The 16141-nt window shown below is 33.9% G+C and overlaps 1 protein-coding gene across 6 annotated transcripts in view; it reads right to left on the bottom strand.

Moving 5' to 3' along the window:
• LOC145287889 (putative 2'-deoxynucleoside 5'-phosphate N-hydrolase 1) overlaps nucleotides 1-16141 on the bottom strand; it is a 110744-nt gene that overhangs the window by 13724 nt on the left and 80879 nt on the right. The window contains exon 1 of one of the 6 annotated variants that reach the window (XM_080135808.1): nucleotides 11280-11428. The exons of 2 other annotated variants lie outside the window; for them this stretch is intronic. The gene's annotated coding sequence lies outside the window, so the exon portion shown is untranslated. Of the gene's footprint in view, nucleotides 1-1696; nucleotides 1804-2278; nucleotides 2304-11101; nucleotides 11247-11279; nucleotides 11429-16141 lie in introns of those variants that run through there. 3 more of the 6 variants (XM_080135811.1, XM_080135810.1, XM_080135809.1) reach the window with 3 other exon arrangements.

Genomic DNA, 16141 nt, shown 5'->3' with positions numbered 1-16141 from the left:
TTTTTTCTCTCAACAAATCAAAATAAAATATGATATTTGAATGTAAAAATAGAAAACATTAAAAAAACCCTCTAATATTTGTTAAGTAAACGGGCACTAATTCCCCACATCTCACCTAAAAAAGAAGGTTTGGTAATCCTTTGAGGCCTTTAGAGCACTTTTAAAAGCAACATAATTGTGCTTACCCACCCCTTCATGAAAGTGAAATGACGCCACTTCCAGAAGATAAAATAAATCATTGTTTTAAGTAAAAAATAAGTTGCTTAGCAATAATGCTGAAAGCCATTTCACTCTAAGTAATATGCAGCTATAAAAAAAAAAATCAATAAAATAAAAAAAAAAATCACCAGAAACCTCGTCATTGGAGCAGAGTAAAATATGGTTCTGTTTGGTTATAAGAGGCTATTATTTCAGGCATTATTTCATCCTTTGAAAGGTGGAAATTGGTTTATCACTGGTTGCTTGAGTCGTTCCTACTAGGGAATGCCAACAGATATGATCATGGCAAATTTTGCACCTATCCAGAGTCTTTCTTATTTCAGAGAGCTGGACACTACAAACTGATGCCATGTCCCCATTTACTTGCCTCTTCATGGGGGTAGAGTTCGACACAAGGCTGGTTTTCATTGTGAAAGAAAATTCCACTCTCCAAAATGAGGCACTCTGAACTGGGGCAAAAATTAAAATTCTTTCAGTCTAAAAGGATTTCTCTTTACTAACTTTAACTAAGGACAGAAATGATGAAGTGTTGTAGCAGAACACATATGACTGTTACTTGCTTAGTCTTGGGTATTGCCATTGCATGCAACAAATTTAAAGAGAAGATAACACCAATCGACTTCAAATTCTAAAAAAATAAAAATTATTAAAAAAAAAACAAAAAAAAAACACGAAACAAACAAAAAAAATTAAGTAATATTAAAAAATAAACACTCTGTTGGTACGAATATTATAGGAAACGTAAAGGTGTAAGGGAAGTAACTCTTCTTAACTTTAAGTCAACTATTTAAACAGTATTATTAGATGAATTCGAAAACACATACAATCGTTGATCAATAAGAAATTAAGAAGAGACATTTTGGATTTGTATTACTGTACACATAGATTCGAAAAAGTTGTCAAAAAACAAATATATAACAAATAAATGTTATCAAAGGCAAGATAAGTTACTTTTCTACCTAACTGGATATATTTTTTGTGTTTTTATTCAATGTAACATGCTTATTCAGCTCGAAAAGCATACAGTGTTTACCGATGTATTGGAAAATTCAAAATGGCGCCCGACACTCTCTTAAACACGGTAAGTTCAGGAAAAGATGTTATAAATAATAAACTAGACAAAATACTGTTAGAAATTTGCTCATTATATGTTACCGTGACATAAGTTGACATATATTCGGTGTTTTTTTAATAGTACTTTGTCTAGTTTATTATTTATAACACCTTTTCCCAAACTTACCATGTTAAAGAGAGTGTCGGGCGCCATTTTGAATTTTCCAATACATCGGTAAACACTGCATGTTTTTCGAGCTGAATAAACATGTTACATTGAATAAAAACAAAAAAAAAATGTATCCAGTTAGGAAGAAAAGTAACTTATCTTGCCTTTGATAATATTTATTTGTTATATATTTGTTTTTTGACAACTTTTTCGAATCTATGTGTACAGTAATACAAACCCAAAATTTTTATTTACCCGAAACTCAAATCTTTAACTGAATGCTGGAAATGCCTTTGAGAAGTTTCTGTCGGCTGGAACCAGCTGGAGTTAGAAACACGAAGTCCAACAGATAGGCCAACAGCTGTTAGTATAACTGTTGATTTTGTAAGCACGGCATCTTTTATACAAAATTTTTGGATTGTTCTAGAATGTTCTTTTTGAGTTGAAAAAGAGAATACCTTTTTGTTCTCTTGAAGATGTTCTGGATAGTTCTTAAATTAAATTAAAAGAACATTTATGTCTTTTCTTTAAGTTCATTAAATATTAGTAATCATTTATTAATTATTAATTATGTTACGCATTTTATATTATTAATTATTATATTATTTATTTATTATAAAATTAATAATGAATTATTATAACATGTATATTACATAATTAATTATCATATTACTATTGATTTATTAATATAAAATAAATATTTTAATATAAGGGATATATTTTCTCATGACAATGAGACAAATATAGTTAAATATGAATTTCATAATTGTTATTGTAGAATGAAATAAGAGGGAAAGCAAAATAATTTAAAAAAAAAAAAAATCTAATTTAAATTACCAGTTGTTGTTTAGATTCTTTTTCCTTATTCCATTATTTTTTTTTTTATGACGTGTTTAGTGTTTAAGCCGATTTCTGAAAAGAAAACACCCAACAAAAGAAAAATTAAACTTAAAGTTTTTTTTCCTTTCTTTTCTTTCTTTTTTTTTTTTTTTAAATGAAGCACGCGTGGTAAAAGCAGCAGAAAAATGTGGCAATTTTGATCAGGTTCAAAAATTGGGTATTTGTGACATAAAAGTAAATAATAAAAAAATGATTTTAAAACCATACTGAAGGGATGTTGGACTGTAATATTCTCCTCCCTGGTGTAAAACAGAAAGTGACTCAATGGTTAGAAATGGTTCACCAAGGCACACAAAGGTAATCAGAAACCGGATAGGTGATTAGCTGATATTGGATAAGAGGGTGAGTCATTTTTCCGCTTATAGGTCACTCTTAGACAAAAGACCGGGTATAGGATTTCCGATTTTGAGTCAATAAATTTAGGAGTCAGAGTTAATTTATGGGCAATTTTCAGTTTGTGACAGTTGATAAGAATTTGCAGCTCAGAGCAGATCGGGCAAGAACTTTAGCAGATGGGAGACAAACTGATCAACCAATGACAAAGATGTCTTGGCAGAAAACTGCCAACAGGCAATGTTCGGAGGTCCTTTATCTCTCTCTCTCCCTCTCTCTCTCTCTCTCTCTCTCTCTCACATTCAGAGCACAACTGATTTAAACACAATGTGCCAGAGTTTTTGTTTTCTCTTGGGGGTTTGTGTCTATTTTATTTTCATACTTATAAGCCAGTGTTATGCCCTTGACAATCGCCACAAACAAGAACTAGAAGCTAAGAAGACGAATAGAAAACTATGAGAAACAACATTGGGGTCAGTGATTGTTTTTGAGAGGGACGCACATGGTTCCACCTGTTTTCTAAAGCTCTATAAATATAACAAATAGTAACTGCATGTTAGTGCATATCTTTCCCAAACACGAGGCTACCTTTTTCGTGCACTGTGTTATCATAGATAACTCAGCAGAGCATATATTTATTAGAATAGTAGGGATGGGATCAGGACCACATGTATCAAGGTTTTTATATTATACTAGCAGGGGTGCCCGGCGTTGCTCGGGTGTTTGGAGGTGTATGCTGTGCAAAAAAAGCAAAAAAACAAAAAAAATGGTTAATTTTTTTAAAACTTTAACCCCTATTATGACCCCTTAAAATTTATTGTTTTGGGCTCAAATCACTTTATTAAGTTAGATCCAGGTTCAAGGAACCTAAATCTAAAATTTCAAGTGTCTAGACCCAAAATTGTCGGAGGAGTTTGGTAGAGTTCTTAAAGGTCAAATCGTTGAAATTTGACCCCTTAACAGCCAAATTTCTGGCTGACACCCGTCACATCGATTTTCCCAAATCTCAGTACCCGGTATTTCAAATTTCGAGTCTATAGACTAAAAATTGACAGAGTTATTGCGTAGGGAAATGTACACAGACAGACAGACAGACAGACAGACAGACAGACACGTTCACTTTTATAGATATATATAGATTATGGACATAGGAGGTGGTAATGATCAGATCATTTAGTATGGCGTCTGTACCTGATTTTTGGTGGCTGAATCTGTGGTACGTTTTCTGTTTTTGCCCAATGACAGCAGCATAGATTGAAATGAACAATTGGGGAGCGCAGGGTTTGTTATAGAATTTCCATGTGGAAACATGCTTCAATGTCTGCTTTGACTCATTCAGTTGCCTTATTTATACGTATATAAAAACAATCTTGGGTGTCTCTGATGGATTCCCATCGGCCATTTTGAAGTGTCTAACCGTTTTAACCAATGATGTTTTGGTGGTTGTTAAAGCTATAGTCGACAAATCGATTTTTTTTTTAAATATATCGTTTTAAGCAAAAACAATATTACGTACTAAATTGTCATGTCGAAAATAGTAACATATCCAAAAATTATGAAAATTCATAAAATAGAACAATTGCTATTGTGTTTTTAGTAAAAATAAGTCTATTGCTGCAGACAACAAATTTTGCAGCCATGACACAAGGAATCTAAAATATTCTTTTTGGAATTATGCCCCCCCCCCCCGGTGTTTAGCCTCCTACTGCCTACTTTATAACGTCTAAGAAAAAGGCGATTTTATCCAATTTTCTGTAGAAATTACTTTTAACTATAAATAACTTTATACTCCATGATTTTTCGTAATTTTTGGATATATTACTATTTTCGACATGACAATTAAGTACATAATATTTTTGATTAAAACGACATATTGAAAAAAAATCGATCTGTTGACTGTATCTTAACAAGCACTGACTTTTCAACTTGGGAGGGGGGGTTAATATTTAAGTGTGATATCTACTAATATTAGAAGTAGTGTTGGGACGATTAATTGGAATCAGAATTGGAAAAATTGGAAGATTTGGGTGTATCGAAATCGGTATTGGAAAAATTGATGTCTATTTTCCGATGCCAAAACGATTCTTTTAATTGTCTTCTTTTTTTTTTTTTATTTGATTTTGTTTAAACTAAAATCTTCTATTGCTGGTAATAATGATAAAATAATAAATATTTATTGATTTTAAATTACCAGTAAATCTAAAATCGATAGATCATCCTCCACACAAGTGCATTTTGACATCTAGAAAAATATTTGCATATTTAACGTGTTTTTTTACGAAAATCAAGGGAAATAATCTTATAGTTAAATAATTAGAGATTTATAAAGAATCGGAATCAGTAATTGTATTGGAATCAGGAATTTAGCACGGAATCGGTAATTGTATTACAATCTGGAAAAATATTGGAATCGTCCCATCACTAATTAAAAATTTATCTATGTTTCTGAGTGGTTATGGGCTTTTATTATACAAGATATATAGATCAAGAAGTGAGGCTTGTTGGTCCTCAGTGTTAAAAGTAAGAGTTATCGAACTTGGTGGCCTTCTTCATTATATTTAACTAGCAAAAGTACCCGTCGTTGACTGGGTTCAAAAACAGCCTACAGAAAATGGACTCTGATTTATGAAAGTATGATAGGTTATGAAAAGGAAGGGTTGTAAAGAGATAGCTTCGAATTTGGGGGTATAAAAACCAAAGCAAAATATGATGAAAGTAAAAATAAAATAGATAAACCCCATAATTTATTATACCATACCTGTTCATACTAAAACACTTATTACAATATTCTGTGGATCTATATTAAAAAACCTTGTTAAACTTTGTGACATATTTCCATTCTATGGAGGTCAGGTGCGAACGAACACCCCATAGTTTTATTATATCATATTTCTTCAAACTGAAACATAATTATCAAAGTATACTTTCACAGATAGATCTGAAAAGTCTTTGTTAAAGTTTGTGCCTATTTCCATTCAATGGAGGCCAGGTGCGAATGCAGACCCTACAATTTTATTATACCATCCCTATTTAAGTTGAAACATACTTATCAAAGTATTCTTATGTACATCTATATCAAAAACACTTGTAAATGTTTTTTTTTAATTTTTAAATTTTTTATTTCCATACTTTGGGGGACATGTGCGTACGCAGACCCCACAATTTTTATGAAGCACCGTTCTGCCAGATCAAACATACTCATTCCTGTGTCTCAATACATCTTCTATCATTATATGTAATCAGTTTTTTAAAATAGTCAACCATATAGGAGCCTATTCGTGACCAGACACACACACACACACACACACACACACATTCAGCTGTATATTATAGATTATGTCTCTATGTGGATATTAAATATGGCGTCCAGCGAACAGTAACATGTGTTTATCCTACATCGTGGGAAGTACTAAGTAAACTAACATTGGTAGCAGAGCATATTCTTTCGTGTGACAGATATATTTGTTCAACTTATGTTGAAACACAATTGAAAGAAAGATGGCCTCATTTATGTAACAGCCATCTATTTTGCAGAGTGAAGAAATGTACACCGAGTGGAAACAAGACATAAGTGTATGGTCTATCTTCACGGATTTACCTAAAGAAAAACAGGGCCCAGAAGTATTTTTGTCATTGCCACAAAACATACGAAAATGCATTCAACACTTAGATATCACAGATATCACCGAGTTAACAGATTAAAAATAATTACAGACAAGTTGGATGAGATATATTTAAGGAACGAAAACATGGTGGCATACATGTCATTCAAGGAATTTTACTCTAACAAAAAACTGCTGGAATAAACATAAACGATTTTTTAGTGCGTTATGAATTCTTGTACAAGAAATTATGTAAATACAGAATTTCTTTGCCGGAAGGAGTTCAAACATTTGTTTTAAATGCAGCAAATGTATCGGAAGAAAACAAAAAATTAACAAGGACAACATACGGAAGTTTAACTTACAGCAATGAAGGATACTTTAAAAAAGTGTTTTCTGGCATTTTTTCATTGGAATGCAAAAGGCACTAATAGAAACAGAGTAAAGATATGCAAACATTGAAAAAGAGCTTATCACTGTTTTTTTTTTTTTTTTGGCTGTGAGCAATTTAAGATATATAAATTTAAGATATATAAATTTAAGATATATAAATTTAAGATATATAAATTTAAGATATATAAATTCCAAGTAGAAAACGATCATAAGCCATTAGAAATTATCAACTTAAAGAATTTAGTTTTAGCTCCACCTCATTTGCAGCATATGCTGCTAGGCACCGCCAAAAAATGGCCGAAAAATCAAGTTGTTGTTGTTTTTTAAAACGAAATTACATTTATTAAAATCCATTATTTCTGAGTAACTTTTTTTTTTCCAGAAAGATAAAACCCTGAATTTTATCATATAGGAAACAGAATAATGTAAAACTTTTTCTACTATTTTTAATTAAATTTTAAATGTTAAATTTTCCCAAAAAGTTAACAATTGACATTTTTTGTCTTGCACAAAAAACGTACATAAATATTTTTTAAAAAAGGTTTTTGAAATAATTAATTTATTTATTTGTTGTCTAACTAAGATTTAGGATGATTTTCTATGATAATATGCAAAAATATTATAATATAAGTACCTGGGTTTCAAATAATTTCACTTATTCATATAGGCAACCAGTTACTTCGCATCGATCTAGAGTCTAGATCGACACTGTTTACGTTTGTATTTGATAAAAAGCAAACTATGGAAGACCAAACAGGCCAAAAAAACTTATTTTTCAGTAACAAAAATTTCAATGTATTATTAACGCTGAGGCTGGCCAGTACCAGATGGGTGACCATTTGTATGAGTTTGGTTTTTAATGTGTATGTGTGTGGGGGCCAGGCTCCTCAAAATGGGGGAGGGGCAATTTAAAGCAGAATAAAAAAAAATTATTTCAGCGCGTTTGGTCCACCGTAGTCGAAAGGCGGCAAACGTTTTCAAATGGGATCGAAAAAATGATGCTATTTTTAACACAAAGGGCACAATATTTATCGAATTTTTTTTTTTGTATCGATTCTTCAAAGCATTCCCTGTTTAATAATGGTCATACATTATTTGGCTCACTAAAAAAAAAATTGTTAATTTATTTATCAAAGATTTTAAAATGGCTTTTTTCGTATAAATATTAAAAAAAATTTTTTTTTGTTTTGCTTAACTTAAATTAATTATTTTACTTAACATATTCACCGAATTTCACACTTCAAAACTCAAAAGCGGGATAATTAAACATAATCGAAGTTCTGATATTCAGACGTCAAAATAAGGTATGCAAACAATTTTTTTTTTTTTTTTAATCTATATTTCTGTCCCTTACAACAACACAATATGTTGTGTTCAGTTTCAGATGATTATTTTAAGCATATTTGTACCACCTCAAAACAAGGGGGGGTTTGTAAGTAAAAAAATATATATATATAAATATCCTTTATGAAAAATAAGTACACTGTTATAAAGTTCATTCTTCTCTTAATAATCGCTGAAAATTTCGTATTGATCGGATAATTACCTGATTTTTGGTAGATTTTTAAAAAGACGGTCCGTCAAAAAGTACTTACCTGCCCCCCCCCCCAGTTTTGGCGGTGCCTATGCTATGCGTATAAGAATATGACTTGAGAATCATCTATCACTCAGGCAAAAAGATGACCTTGGCAGATGGATTTTCACGATTACCAAACAAGAAAACCAAAGAGGAGATTAACGTTAATATAAGAATGGATTGTATATTATTTAATTGGAATTCATTATTGAGATGAGTATTATTTATTAATTTATTTATTGCAGACTATTATCCTCATCTTTTTCTTAGTTGTTGTTTCACAATGTTTCCGCTAAATATTCCTCTGGCCTTCATCAAGTGGTAAACGCGATGGGACAGGAACTTCGAATCTCCTCACTGCATTCTCAGCAATTACTGCCATCCATAGTTGTTGTCGTCTCACCACGTTTTGGCCAAGTAAATAAATTAATAAATAACACTCATCTCAATAACGAATTCCAATCAAATAAAATATATACCATTCAGTACGGACCTGACAATGGAAGATCAGATATTAAATAAACGTGGATTTCTAAGACTAAAAAATCCAACCTTGATCGCCCCTGGGGGCTTGTGGCGCAGTGGATAGAGACGTTGAATCTCTACAGTTCCAGGTGAGAATTGTCTGAAGATAGCGGTTGTTTGTTTAAGGAACTGCATCCTGAACTGGTTTGATTTACATGCGTAAAAGCTTATATCGGAGAGTTCTATTTGTTGTATCACTGCACGTGAAGCATAACATAGTTCTTTTGTCACATGTGTGTGGATGGGAAAATTACGACATTGTGTCTTTATGTGTTCTTCAAATGCATGCATGTTGAAAACGGTGATTGCTATGAAATGTCTCCGTCGAAGATTTGTTCCAGCCGTATATAGCTTGATAAGTGGTGAATCTCAATTAAAAAAAAAAATGTCATGTTCCTACTAGTTAGCTTTACCTCAGTACATTCCGTTTCACTCGATTCGATCTTGGTTTTTGATCGCAAGGTCAAGGCTATGAAATTGCTGATCACATCCACCTTGATTCTTACACGATTAAAAAGTATAAACATTTTAATCATTCATTTCTCTAGTTTATATGGGTCAAATAAATTCAATTTTTACTCGAAATGACTCCTCATGTAATAATGTTTAACATAAGAAACATTTGGAATATTTTATTTTTTTCGTATCACCCACAAACCCTATTTAGTGACATTATCGAAAAAGGTAAGCTGAAATGGAACACGTACATCAAGTCTGTTGCCAAGGTCATTGAGAAAATATTGGGATCCTTCTACCGCTCCAGAAGATATCTCACTACTGATGCAATTCTCTATCTATATAAAAGCCAAGTATGTCCAAGGATGGAGTACTGCTGCCACATCTGGACAGGAGCTGCTAAAAACAGCCTATCCTGCCTTGACAGAGTACAAAATAGACTTCGTGGAGGATGTCCTTTTCTCTTCCCTGCAACCTCTCTCCCACAGAATAGACGTTGCGAGCCTGTCTGTTTTATCGTTACTTCTATGGAAAGTGCTCGTCTGAGCTCAAATCTTTGGTCCCCCTCTCGCCAATCTTTCACGATAAACACCTGTCTAGTTAAAACGACTGTCAATAATTTTCCCCACTCTTTATATGTGCCTAAATCAAAACGTAGATTCCATGAACAAAGCTTCTTTCTTAGAAGTGCACGCCTGTGGAACTCTTTTCCGTTTGCCTGTTTCCCACCCGACTACAACTTGGATGTCTTCAAGTCCAACATAAACAAATTCCTCATGAACCGCCCCCTTGAGTAAGTCACTTTATCAAATCTCCAATACTAATGATTACTACGATATTGATTACTGTACACGCAATAACCCTTATCCCCGAGTGGCTTCCGGGCCTTGCTAAGTGATGACCATCATGTAAAAAAAAAAAAAAAAAAAAGAAAAAAAAGTTATTTGAAAATACAAATAAATCAAGAGGCGATAACTCCAAAGTTATCCCCCTTTTTTAAAAACGTAAAATAATTATGTTTTCTTCGCTTCTATTTTCAACGGTTCTTGCAACGTGTCCGTATCTCTTACTCGAAAATATTATCTCGTTCTATTTAGAATTAAACCGATTTTAAAAACAACTAAATTGCAGAAAAATCGTCACGGAACGATGATGCCGAAAAAAAAAAAAAAAAAAAAAAAAAACTGTAAAGGGATTAAGTAGTTTTTGTTTGTTTTTTTTACCAAGAAAATTAAAATTGACGATTTTAGTGATTAATGTCAACAGTCAAACCATTAGTATTACAAGGCTGAGCTCATGTTTGAATTATTGTGCACTTATCTCCCTCCCCTTTTTTTTTTCAAGATGACAACACGAGACACCCCTTTTTTGTTTTGCCCACTCATCTTCGGATACTTCACTTCAGTTTCTTGTTCTCTCTCAGTGGAGGAGAAATCCTTTACGACCGAGGCAATTTAAAAATTTGTTCCTTTTCTCCACGTTAAAAAAAAAAAACGACCCCGGTGTCTAACTCTGTCCCGTGGGGAAGGTATTTTGAATAGGTACTCAAAAGTTTGATTTTAGTAAAAAAAAATATAGAAACAATTGATCTTAAATAACTGCCCATATTATTATTACCCATTTCCAAGCGATACAATAATTTACAAAAACAAACCACGTCGTGCGAAAAAAGAAGAAAAAAAAATACATAAAATGCAGCAGTGTCAATACAAATAAAATTACCTCCCCCCTAAAAAAAAAAAAAAAAAAAAATAGGGGGATTTTGGGCAAGCACCAAATGTTTCTTCCTTTTCGTAAATCTGAGTTTATGCACACAAAAAAGAACGTTAATAAAAAAGTGAATCAAAGAAAAAGGGTGGGGGAACACGTGCTCACTTTTTCAGACGGACAAAAAACTCGCTTTAAAAATTAGTCAAAAGAGCTAGAAGTTTTATATTTCTTTTCGTAGAATTTGCGTGACATAAAATCAATTTAGAAAGACTGCGATGCGATGCGCCAAATCTCTCAAGTAGAGAGAAACATTTTGTTCTTGAAATTTGGAAGTTTTACTTACGTGCCCCGGTTTCTGTCTGTCGGCTCGGCTACCGGAAATTAAATAAACAATCACAAAATAATGTTAATCAAATGCGAGCGATTATTTCGCACATTTCCAGTTTAATGTACTTTATTTTTTTTATTTTTTTTTTTTAAACATTCATTTTACTGTTTTAGACAGTAAAATGATTTAATTAAATGAACTTCTATCAAATTTAAACCGAGCTACTTATTTATTTTTTTTTTTACCCTAAAGTAACCCTACATTGACCCAAACCTGTTTTAGGTTTAATCTAACATAATTTGATCATCTGAGGAGTCCAGATAATCGCTAAAAATCGAAAATTAACCGAAATACTGGTAGAAATTTACCCAATAAATTTCACAAATCGTGCGAGTATGTGAAGTTCTGCCAGTATTTTGTTTAATTTTCGATCTTTGGGCGATTATTGAGACTCCCCAGATGGTCGTCTAATTTAGGCTATTTTTTTTTTCTTGTTCTAACTTAAAACTCAGCACTACTTGTATTTCACACTAAATAAACGCTTTAAAATAAGTTAAAACGCAAAAACTTGCGTGGGTTGAAAAGTAACTTACCTTCCCTTTGGTAACTTTTAGAGTCGTTCTATAAGTAAAGCCTCCTACTTTTTTTTTAAGTAAAAAAAAAGTTGAAGAACAAATTAAAATGGGAGTGGTACCATTAAAACGAGCAACCTTTTGTGGTTCAGAATTTATTTATTTAATTTTATTTTTTTACAAGGTGGTCACCACTTATCAAGGCCCGGAAGCCACTCGGAGATAAGGGTTATTGCGTGTACAGTATGTTAGTGTTGAGATTTGATAAAGTGTCTTACTTAAGGGGGCAGTTCATGAGGAATTTGTTTATGTTGGACTTGAAGACATCCAGGTTGTAGTCAGGTGGGAAACAAGCAGACGGAACAGAGTTCCACAGGCGTGCACTTCTAAGAAAGAAGCTTTGTTCATGGAATCTACATTTTGGTTTTGGCACAGATAAAGAGTGGGGAAAATTTTTTACAGTGGTTTCAGCTAGACGGGTGTTTTTCATGAAAGATCGGCGAGGGGGGGACCAGGGATTTGAGCTCAGACGAGCACTTGCCATGGGAGTAACGATAAAACAAAGACAGGCTCGTAACGCAATTTATTTTTCTACATCGTCACCAACATTCTCAATGCACTTTTACCTGCGATGTCAGTGCATAGGGCGTCCAGAGCCACCACCACTGAGTCGCCCCGGAGAGCACACTCACATGAGAGAGAGCATACAAAGGTCGTTTCAAAAGTAAAGCCTCCTATTTTTTAACTAAAAATTTGAAGAGCTACAAAGATGGGATTGATACCACTAAAATGAACGACCTTTCGTGCTTCATAATTTATTTTTCTATATTGTCAGCAACATTCTCAATGCATTTTTGCCAGCGATGAACGATGGCTATGCATGAGCGTCCAGAATGTGCTTTGTCAAACATAAATGTTTTTTTATATTGCTGCCATACATAGTCTTGGGAGTTTTTAACCTTTAAAACTATATATAAAAAAGAAACATATTTCATTTTTATATTTTTTATCATTCGTTGGAAAACTATTTAGTCAGTAAGTCATTTAATCACCTGCAATCCATGCATCAACTTGCTGTCTCGGATTTACAATAGTCCTAATGTTAATTTAAGGGATCGTCAGTTCTTTATCATGAAACACTGTTTTGGGGATTTAAAAACGAAACAGTATATTTAATCATGGCTCCCCAGTATATATGGGGGAATTAAAAGAATAAGATCGATTCTTTAAGAGGAGATTATCGGGATAATGCAAAGTTCAACAAATTGCTTTGGAGCTTATAGAGAATATAAAAAATAAAAAAGCAACAATATAAAATATATACTAATGCATATAGATTTATTTGATTATTCAATAAGGATGATGCATCAATTAGTGGTGCAAAATAAGTAAAACTCTTTATGCCATGGTATTTCGAAGCCTTATGCTTCTCATCGGAAGAGGAGAGAAGATTAAAAGTAGCATATTAGAGACGCGATGTTTAGTGATAGCTACATTAGGAGCGAAATAATTGTGCGTGAGAGGAGAATGGTAATATATTGAGACTGTTGGGGAGGAGAATGGGAGAACTGAGAGCATGCTTTTTCCACAAGCACCAGTGGGAGTTCAGCGAATACTCTGTAGATGGCGCTGACTTTTCAATCCCACTTTCCGACCCTTGTGTCACATTTCTCACCGTGGGAGAGAAATAAATACCCATATCCCTTTCGCAGGACATATCAGTTATATATAGTGGACAGAAAATATTCTTTTTTAATTTGTAAAAAAAAAACAATCACTTCGCCATATTGCTAGCTATTAGATTGAGAAGAAAGTTCTCGCAGAAGTTTTGATTTTGATTTCAAATGACGTATTTTCAAATAAGTTTTCATTGTAACCTTTACTTTATATATCATTTTTTTTTTTTTTTTTACATAGGTGTCACCACTTATCAAGGCCGATCGGCCACTCAAGGATAAGAGTTAAAGAGTGTAGAGTAGTCAAAAGGACAATATAGTAATCAATAGTAATGGAAGTTCGGTAAATTTGTTAACTTAAGTGGAACGGCTCATCAGAAACTTGTTCACGTTGGACTTGAAGACAACCATATTATAGACAGCTGGAAAGCAGGAAAACGGAAGACAATTCCACAGGCGTGCAGTTCTAAGAAAGAAGCTTTGATCATGGAATCTATGTTTAGGTTTAGGCACAGATAAAGAGTGGGGAAAATTATTGATAATGTTTTCAGCTAGTCTAGTGTTTCTTGTGAAAGTTTGGCGAGGGGGGACCATAGATTGAAGCTCAGTCGAACACTTTCCATGAAAATAACGATAAAGCAGAGACAAACTTGCAACATCTCTTCTGTGAGATAGAGGTTGCAGCGAAGAGAAAAGGACATCTCCCACCAGGCCACAAAGTCTATTTTGAACCCTATCAAGGCAGGGCAAGTCTTTTCTAACAGCTCCTGCCCATATGTGGCAACAGTATTCTATCCTTAGACGTATCTAGCTCTTATATAGATAAAGAATTGCATCAGCAGTGAGATATCTACTGGATCAATAGAAGGATCCCACCATTTTTCCAGCGGCCTTGGCAACAGATTTGATGTACGTATTCCATTTAAGATCAGGAGTAAAGGTCAAGCCCAGAAGCCTGTCAAAACTTGAGGCCTCCCCAAGACAAGAGCCATTCATTTTAATTGATGTCAGATGGGGATCAGAACATTGATGATGTAAAGATAGAAGCTTGGTTTTAGATGCATTAAAAGTAACCAGCCACTCCTTTCCCCATTGTACAACGTGATCAAGATCAGAGGAGAGAGAATCGAAGAGAACTTGGTCATTTACTGTCTTAGATGTGCTACCATAGATGGTAGTGTCGTCAGCATAAATGTCTACGGATGATGTAAAGATGTGATTCAGAAGATCATTGATGTAGATCAGGAAAAGAGTTGGGCCCAGGATGGACCCCTGAGGGACTCCAGCATTTATACTGTGAGCTTCTGATTTTTGCCCATCAACTACTACTCTTATGAAACTATCAGAGAAATGATTTAATAATTGAGAAGACATTTCCAGCTATACCATAGCTGGAGATCTTGTAAAGTAAACCTTTATGCCATACCCTATCAAAGGCCTTTGATATGTCAAGAGCAATTGCCCTAGAAAGGTTGCCTCTGTCGAGAGATTCGCTAATCCTATGAGATATAACTGTAAGCACATTTTTTAAAGAGCATTTTTAGCTCTATCTAATTGTTTAAATAACAATCGTTTTAAAACAATTATGTCTTCTTTTCAGAATGTTGAATACAAGATGGAAAAAAACAAATTCACACAATGTTCTTATTTCAATCCAAGCTGGGTCAAACATCTGCTGCGACAGCTCGCAATATCAACGAAGCATTTGGCCTAGGAACCACTACTGAATGCACAGCACAGTGGATGTTTAAGAAATTTTGTGGTGGCGACAAGAGTATTGTAGATGATGATGATAGTGATCGGCCATCGGATGTTGACAATGATCAATTAAGAGCCTTACTTGAAGCCAATACACGCACAACTGTTTGAGAACTTGCTTCTGAATTAGATGTAACATATACAACGATTTCCAACCACTTGAGTGAGATTGGAAAGACAAAAAACTTGATAAACGGGTGCCTCATGAATTGAATGACAACCAAAAGAAATGCCGTTATGACGTGTTATATTCTCTTCTTTTACACAACAAGAACGATCGTTTCTTGACCAGGTTGTGACTTGTGATGAAAAGTGGGTTCTTTACGACAACTGGCAACACTCAGCTCAGTAGTTAGACGCTGATGAAGCTCCACGACACTTCCCAAAGATAGAGTTGCACTAAAAAAAGGTCATGCTGACTGTTTGGTGATCTGTGACTGATCTCATCCATTGCAGTTTTGTGAATGCAGGCGAAACCATTACACTGTAAAAGTATTGTCAACAAATGGATGAAATGTATCAGAAACTTCGACAACAACACCCAGCATTAGTCAATAGAAAAGGCTCGATTCTCCTCTATGACAATGTCTGCCCGCACATTGCTAACCCGACCCTGCAGAAGTTGAACAAATTGGGCTACGAAACTCTGCATCATCCGCCATACTCTTCAGACCTCTAACCTACTGACTACCACTTTTGAAGCATCTCGACTTTATGCATGTGAAATGCTTCAAAAACCTAAGCAATATCAAAAAGCCTTCAGCGATTTCATCGCCACCAGAACGCAAGATTTTTACATTACTGGCACTTGTTTTGCATTGGCAAAAGTGTGTTGATTCTGATGGTGCATATTGCGATCAATAAAATTTTT

Source organism: Euprymna scolopes, chromosome 11 (genome assembly GCF_053919585.1).
Source record: "Euprymna scolopes isolate OS-2025 chromosome 11, ASM5391958v1, whole genome shotgun sequence".
In the NCBI taxonomy this organism is placed as follows: Eukaryota; Metazoa; Mollusca; class Cephalopoda; order Sepiida; family Sepiolidae; genus Euprymna; species Euprymna scolopes.
The sequence above is the reverse complement of the archived record's forward strand: the minus strand, read 5'-3'. Positions and strand labels throughout refer to the sequence as shown.